Below are 8909 nucleotides of genomic sequence, written 5' to 3'. Positions count from 1 at the left end.
AGTTATGAGAAGCTACTTGAGAACTCAGTAAAATTACCTGTGTCCATGTTCCTTCCCCAAGGTTGTGATTCCATTTGCTATATGAGATCATAGTAACTAGTATTTTTTTAAAGTTTCTAAAATGGTAGTAACTTGCAGCTACAGTTGGGAGTGATTGAGCAAGAGTCACAGAGCAATCTCTGGGACAGTGTTACATCAATGTTCCTAATTCCCTAAACCAGAGCTTAGTGGAAACATATACAAACTGTCTGCAGCTAGCTTTATTCACTCACTTAAGTTAGACTTATTTTGGAAATTTCTGTGATCCAGTCTCAAAAAAAGGAAAATAAACCCTAAAATGATAATGATACCTTATTTTTAAGACTCTAAAGCCAGCCTTGGCTGGTTTTTCTCAGTGGTTAGAGCATTAACTCATGCACTGAAGGGTTCTGGGTTTGATTCCCAGTCAAGGGCACATACCTGGTTGAGGTTTCAATTCCAAACCCCAACGGGAGCATGTGGGGGAGGCAACCAATACAAGTGTGTTTCTCACATGGATGTTTCTCCCTCCCCCTCCTGCCCCCCCCTCTAAAAAACAATGGAAAAATATTCTCCAGTGAATATTAACAACAATAATAAAATAATTTATGGTCAGACAACTCCATTGACCAGAGCTGGAGCAGTCCTGACAGCAATACTATACAAAAAACACACAAAGATATTCCTACAGCAGGAATGCGTCAGGTTTTCACTCTGTGGCTTAGTAAGTGAGGGACCTTAAAAAATTCCATATATTATATGATTATAAATTAACTCATTTGTGGGGGGGGGTTGGGGGTTAATGGGGGCTGAGGACATATTTGTAATACCTTAACCAATAAAGAAAGTAAAAAAAATAAATTAACTCATTAGTAAAAATGGATTAAAATAAAATAGCTACTTGTAATTGTTAAATGATTTGCTGCATACAAAATGATTAAAAGTGCTTTTACCAGATAAGCATAGAATAAAGGCTCAGGATGCTACAGATGTATTTTCAAATAGTTAATGAAAACCTGTTCTATAAAAGGTATGTATCATTTACTGACAAAATATCAGCAAGTTGAATACAGCAATATTTTTAAAAGATTATTATTAAGTAGGATTTTTGAGAACTCAAGATTGATTCAGCATTTGAAAACTAAGAAATGTAATTCACTACATTAACAGAGTAAAAGACAATATATAACCAGCTCAATAGACAGCTATTCCCGATTTAAAAAGTGTTGGTGACTAAAATGTAAGTAGACACTCAGTTTGATGAAGGATATTATAAAACCCAGGAAACAGGATAATTCATGCTGCAATTTTTATTGCTTTGTTATAAGATGAGGATATCTCAGACAGTGCAATAAAGGAAGAAAAAACAAAAAGCAGAAGGACAGGGAGTTTAAGATTGACTAAGAAAAGTAATTACATTATATGCCACAAATGAGTGAGATCATGTGATGTTTATCTTTCTCTGACTGGCAACATAAACTGATGAACAAAAAACAGATCCAGAGACAGAGAAGCATTGATCAGACCATCAAACCTCAGAGGGAAGGTAGGGGAGGGTGGGGGTAAGGGGGAGAGATCAACCAAAGGACATGAATGCATGCATATAAGCCTAACCAATGGGCACAGACACTAGGGGGTTGAGGGCATGAGTGGGGGGGGGGCAATGGGGTATAAGGACACATATGTAATATCTTAATCAATAAAGAAAAAAACAAAAAACCTCTTAAATGTTCTATATAAATAATCAGATTATTTGAAAATAATATCTTTATATTTCCAATATTAAGAGTAAAGGTAATAAATACTCAAAACTTAAAAAAAAGCAATTACAAAAATTAAAAAGGAATGCATTATAGTCAGTGGTTACAAGGTCAATATATATTAGCAAAAATAACTAAAATTAAAATGTACAATATTTTCCCCAATAGCTTTGCTGAGCTTTAATTCACATACAATAAACTTCACATACTAAACTATGCAGTCTAGTGAATTTAACATATGTATGCACCCAGAAAATGATCTTCACAATCAAGATAGTGAACATATTTATCACCCCCAAAATTTCCTCCTGACCCTTTCTTCCTCTTTCCCTAGGCAGCTGATGATCTCTTGTTATTTTATATTAGTTTGCTTTATCTAGAATTTTACATAGATAGACTAAGCCATACGTACCCTAGTTTGCCTTTCATTCAGCATCATTATTTTGAGAGCCATCTATATTATTGTATGACGTATCAGTATTTCCTTCCTTTTTATTGCTGAGTAATATCCATTGTATATTACTCAGCAATTTACATTGCTTACAGTTTGTAGATATCTATATATATAAAAGCCTAAGTGATCAGACGACCTTTTGACCATTCGACCGGTAGCTATGATGTGCACTGAGCACCAGGGACAGATGCTTAATGCACAGGCATGGAAACATGGAACAGACTAATGAATCTCAGAGGGAAGAGGGGAGAGGGAGTGCAGGAAGAGATTAACCAAAGATCTTATATGCATACTAGAGGCCCAGTGCACGGATTTGTGCACCAGTGGGGTCCTTCAGCCTGACCTGCAGGGATCAGGCTAAAACTGATGTCAGATCAGTCTGACATCTGCCAAGGGGTCCTGGATTACGAGACGGCACAGGCAAGACCAAGGGACCCCACTAGTGCATGGATCTGTGCACTGGGCCTCTAGTCTTATCTAATAAAAGACAAAAAGCGTAATTGACCATACCTTCACTATGCTTCTCATCAGCTAATCAGGGCGATATGCAAATTAACCGCCAACAAGGATCCCCAGCAGCGAGGCCTCACGGCCTGGGATCAGCAGATCCGGGAGGCCTCACGGCCCCAGGATTGGCAGAGCCAGGAGGCCTCATGGCCGCAGGATCAGCAGAGCTGCGAGGCCTCACACCCCTGGGATCAGCGGAGCCTCGAGGCATCACGCCCCCAGGATCAGAGGAGCCATGAGGCCTCACAGCCCCGGGATCAGCAGACCAGGGAAGCCTGAGGGCCTGACAGCCTGGGATCAGCTGAGCTGTGAGGCCTGATGGCTGTGGGGGCGGGGCTCTGGCCGGAGCCCAGCCAGAGCAAAGGCCTGGGTCCCTGGTACCAGAGGAAAACTGGTGCCAGCAGCCAAGGGAAGGGAAGGCGTATTGCACGAATCTCTTCGTGCAACAGGCCTTTGGTTAAAAAATAAAGCTGCCACAAATATTCATATACATGTCTTTCTTAAGCATATGCATACCTTTCACTTGAGTGAATGCCTAGCAGTGGAAGAGCTAGAACACAGTGTAGTTCATAAGGTTAAAAGTTTCTTAATTTTTAAAGAGTCTGCCAAATTCTTTGCCAAAGTATTGTCCTGCTTTCATTCCAATGAGCATTGTCTGAGAGTTCCAGTTGCTCTACACCCTCACCAACACTTGGTGTGATCAATCTTTTTATAATGTTAGCCTTTCTTTTAAGTAATGCATAGCATCTATACTTCTTTTAAGTATAGCATAGCATCTATTGTGGTTTTAATTTATATTTCCTGAACAACTTCGGCCATTGGAAGGGGTTATTTCTAGTGAAATATAATTGATATAAACATTGTGTGGTTTTAAGTTGTACAACATGTTAATTGTATACATTTATATACTACAATAAGATTAACATCATAGCACTAGATAAACCCCTACCACATCACATAATCATTTATTTTTTGTGGTGAGAACGTTTAAGGTCTTGTCTCTTAGCAACTTTGCATTATTGTTGACTATAATCACAATGCTCAGAGGATCTTCAGAACTCATTCATCTTTTAAGTTTAAGTTTGTACCCTTTGATCAACATATCCTTATTTTCCTGAGTCCCTAGGCTCTTCTGACCAACATTTTACTCTCTGTTTCTATCAATTAAGCTTTTTAGGATTCCATGCATGGGATATTATTATATAGTGTTTGTCTTTGTCTCACATCTCTCACTTGACATAATGCTCTCAAGGACCATGTATGTTTTCACAAATAAAAGGATTTTCTTCTTTCTTGTGGTAGAATAACATACCATTGTATATATAAAATCTTCTATATTCATGTGTTAAAGGACCCTTAAATTATTTTTCTGATTTGGCTATTGTGAATAATGCAATAAACATGGGAGTGTAAATATCTTTTCAATATTCTGTTTTCATTCCTTTTGAATATATACCAAGAAGTGGGATTTTTCTGAGTTAGATGACAGTTCTATATTTAATTTTTTGAAGAACCTCCATTTTGTTCTTCATCATGGCTATACTAACTTATATTCCTGTCCATGGTGTAGAAGGATTTCTTTTTCTTCATATCCTTGTCACACTTGTCTTCTTGATGATAGTCATTCTAACAGGTGTGTGGTGATATCTCTTTGTGGCTTTGATTGACATTAACTTGAAGATTTTCCAGTACATTTTCATGTACCTGTTGGCCATTTGCATGTGCTCTTCAGAAATTGTACATATCCCTTGCCCATTTTTTAAAATTTATTTCAGAGAGAGGAAGGGAGAGCGAAAGAGTGAGAGATGGAAACATCAATGATGAGAGACAGTCATTGATAAGCTGCCTCCTGCATGTCCCCTACTGGGGATCTAGTCCACAACCCAGGCATGTGCCCTGATTAGGAATCAAATCTCAACCTCCTTGCTCATGGGTCAATTTCCAATCACTGAGTCACACAGCTGGGCTCCCCTGCCAATATTAAATTGTATTTTTTATAATTGAGTCGTATGAGTTCTGTATATATTTCAGATGTAATGAGATATATATATATGATTTACAAAAATTGCTCCTATCTTGTAGGTTGTCTTTTCATTTGTTGGTTGTTTCTTTTAACTTGATGCAGCCTCACATAACCAACAGAACAATTCTGTAAGTTTAAACTAGTGATGATACGTTCAAGCTGTTTATAGCTAATTGGTGCTGATTTATAAAAGTGAGTACCTCTAAAAACTTTCTCGGATGTTTATCTACTACATTAAACTATTTCAAGAGTGTAATACCAAATTTAAAAAAAATAGTATTGTTTTCTAATAAAGAATAATTTTAAAGTAATTTAAAAAATTTACTGTGAGTTGGACAGCAAGACAATCAATGAGGATAGTAATGAGTGTATTAGAATACTTCCTTTTAGTTGAGTTCTATATCAGTATCAAGACATACGGGGAATTCGTGCAGTGAGAGAACTGAGGTGTGATGAGATTAGCCTATTTGACTCAGACAAATGCCACCTATCTCAGATGTTGACTTATTGGTACCATGAGAAAAATTAGTGATCGGCTCTAACTGTCTGCTAAATACCTCTTGCATCCAGAGAAAATAAGACAGAGGCAAGGGAAGGAACAGATATTGCATACAATTTCTTGGTCCTCTTTTTAGTCCTACTGAATCAGAAGCTAAACTGGAGAAGTATAGGAGAATTGTTAGTGAGACCTCTTGTGATTCTTAAGTAAATTGGTAAAATGATGATTTCCAAGGTCTAAAAGGAATGTAAGATTAAAGGGTTGTGCCTTCAGAGTTAGTTGTTTTGCACCCATAGGTGAAATATGGCCATACCAACATGGTTGCATTTTTCAATAACACAGGTCTTTTATGAAGCATTCTAGATTATTTGTTTTAGGGAAGATTAATAATACTAGGAACAAATTGAATAAGCACAAAGTAATGCTATATCTAGGCCTCAGGATATATTTGCCACAATTTTAGATTATTCCTTCTATTTGAAATATCTCCTCAAATATTCAGAGTGTCCAGCATTGACAGACATGGGCATTCCTGGTACCAGATTGTATATATTTTATTGATTTTTTACAGAGAGGAAGGGCAAGGGATAGAGAGTTAGAAACATCGATGAGAGAGAAACATCGATCAGCTGCCTCCTGTACACCCCCTACTGGGGATGTGCCTGCAACCAAGGTACATGCCCTTGACTAGAATCGAACCTGAGACCCTTCAGTCGCAGGCCGACGCTCTCTCCTCTGAGCCAAACCAGTCAGGGCTGGGCATTACTCTTGCAAGACATTTGGTTCTGTCCAAAATGACCACTGAGACATTTAATTCATGCCAAAAGGTTTTGGTACTTTGTTCTGTCCAAAATATCCATGGAGGCATTTGGTCTATAGTTAATATAAATCCTAATCTTTGCAAGAGGTGAGCTCTGACCTATCTACCTTCCCCATGTGTCATTTCCAGCCAGGCTTCCAAGATAAGAAGGATTATTATTGACAATACATCCACAACACAATCATTGGACCGTAAAATATGATAGCATCTTTATGCCTGAATCTGTAACCCAGAGTACAAATAAACATTATCGGTTATTTGCATACAAGGATAATTTCTTAGGTTGTATGTTGTTGTTTTTATAATGTATCTTTATTGATTTTTAGAGAGTGATAGAAACATCAACACATAACCTGGGTATATGTCCTGATTGGGAATTGATCCAGTGACCTTTCCCAATGGAATGGAATGGAATGGAATGACATTCAACCAACAGAGCCACACTGGTCAGAGAAAGTGTTTATGTTGTTGACAGGATCAAATTTCAAAGACTTTGGGGCTGCACCAAATGTCTCCATGGACATTTTAGACAGGACCAAATGTCTTCTTAGCATAATAAGGGATAAAAATTGTTAATAGATATGTTTATAACTGCTTGAGGGCTTGGCTCAGACACTGAAATTATTCTTGTCATCACCAACAGGTTGCATATCTTTTACTTCAAAGAAAAAAAGACTTTATAATTTGAGCAAATGTCACAAGCCATTTGCCAAAAGCTGGGCTCAGGCTATCACTCACATGCATGCTACAGAGGGCATCTCCTGTGAGGGAGTAAGGGCCTTTTGTGATTCTTAGGGGCTGAGTTTCCTTCATCTAAAATAATGTGTGCTCCTTTAAGGAAGATCAGAAATGGAGAAGTGTGTACTTCTTTACCCTTCCTCCATCCTACTGTCTAGAATCTGGAAGAATAAAAAATTTGGTCTTTACATGTTAATTTTGAGATACCTCAATATTATTTCAATATCTTCAAATATCTCAAATATTTATCTTTGTCTGCGTTCCCACAGAAGTAGATTCTGTGGTAAAGATTTGTGAATAAAGTAATTTACTTGGGAGACCAATTCAGTACACATCAGTACGATATTGGGGACATGAGGCAGGAAAATGAAGGGAATTAATGAACAGTGTGTTTTCTAACTGGTTAGTTACCATTATGGGTTAATAGAGTACATTCCTTAGTGAAACTCTGAAGGTAGTGTGCAATATAAAGGTCAGATTTATCCTACTCTAAATGCAAAGAGCTGGCATAATCACATACCAACCCTCATCAGTCATTGATTGAGAGATGACCACAAGAAGTGTTGACTTTCTGGTGTTTCTGGCACTCTGTATATGGGCACAGTATTCAGAGAAAGGCCTTTAGCAAAGAGATGCAGATACTGGCAGTTGGAAGTTGAGCCCCATGAACTGAGAGGTAGAGCCCAAATGATTTGAGCAGGACATGAAAGTACTACATGGGAGTGGAGATCTATCAAGAACTGGAATTCAGAAATAAGGATTGGAGATACTAATTTGTAGTCATTGATGTAAAATGGAATTAAAATTCATGAGACTGGATAAGATCACTTAGGGAAATAGAAAAGAGAAGAGGACCGTACATTGAGTATTAGCACAGAAATAATAAATGAAATCAGTAAAAGAAACCGATAAGGAACAAGAAAAGATAAACGAAAGAAAAAACAAAAGAGTTTGATATCATTGGAGCCAAGTTTTAAAAAGTGCATCAAGAAAAAAGGAGCCAATAAACCATATGAAATGCTGCTCACAGGGAGAAAAAAAAAATGAGATGTGAGAATCCACTTTTGCAGTTTGAAAAGAAAACCCAATTGACAGTCCTAAATGCTCTAGCCCTTACAGACAGGTATTGCAATATCGCTCTCTGTTGTATATTTTGAGAACAGCATCCTAGTAATTATAGCAGTCTGAAAACAAAGCCCAATTGACAGTCCTAGAGGACTCTAGCCCTTGCAGGGAATTAAAAGACTATGGAGAAACATAGAGGGCTCTCAACCTGAAGGGAGGTGTGGCAATAGTGCCTGTTGTGGACATTCTGAGAACAGCAACCTAGTAAGGGAGGTGTGGCAATAGTGCCCTCTTTTTTAAAAAAAAGTCTTTATTGCCAAAGCTAGTTTGGCTCAGTGGATAGAGCGTCGGCCTGCGGACTAAAGGGTCCCGGGTTCGATTCCGGTCAAGGGCATGTGCCTGAGTTGTGGGCACATCCCCAGTGGGAGATGTGCAGGAGGCAGCTGATCAATGTTTCTCTCTCATCGATGTTTCTATCTCTCTCCCTTTCTCTCTGTAAAAAATCAATAAAATATATTTATAAAAAAGTCTTTATTGTTGGAAGTATTACCATATTTTTCTGTGTATAAGATGCTGGTTTGTTTGTTTGTTTTTTCTTTTCTAAAATCGTTAGACTGAAAATCGAGGGGCATTTTATACACGGAAGTCAGCTGAGGAGGGAGCCATGGGGTGCATAGCTTCCCGTATTGTCAAAGGCTTCCTTCAATCATGAGCCTTATTGTTACTGATGTCGGCTGATGCCATAATTGGAGGTGGAGCATTCTGAGCCCATAAAGATGTCAAAAAACAAAAAGATAAATACCGGTAAGTGATTGTCTCCCTCTGCAAAATTCAAACTGAATGTAATCAGCTATGCAAAAGAGCACACAAAATTAATGCCAAGAAATCTATGGCATTTCTTTACACCAATGAACTTACAGAAAGAGAAACTAAAAAAGCAATCCCATTTACCATCGCACCAAAAAAATTAAGATAACTAAGAATAAACTTAACTAAGGAGGTAAAAGACCTATATGTGAAAAACT

The sequence above is a fragment of the Myotis brandtii genome, unplaced genomic scaffold, assembly GCF_000412655.1.
Source record: "Myotis brandtii unplaced genomic scaffold, ASM41265v1 scaffold556, whole genome shotgun sequence".
NCBI classification, from domain to species: Eukaryota; Metazoa; Chordata; class Mammalia; order Chiroptera; family Vespertilionidae; genus Myotis; species Myotis brandtii.
Note: the sequence above shows the minus strand (reverse complement) of the source record.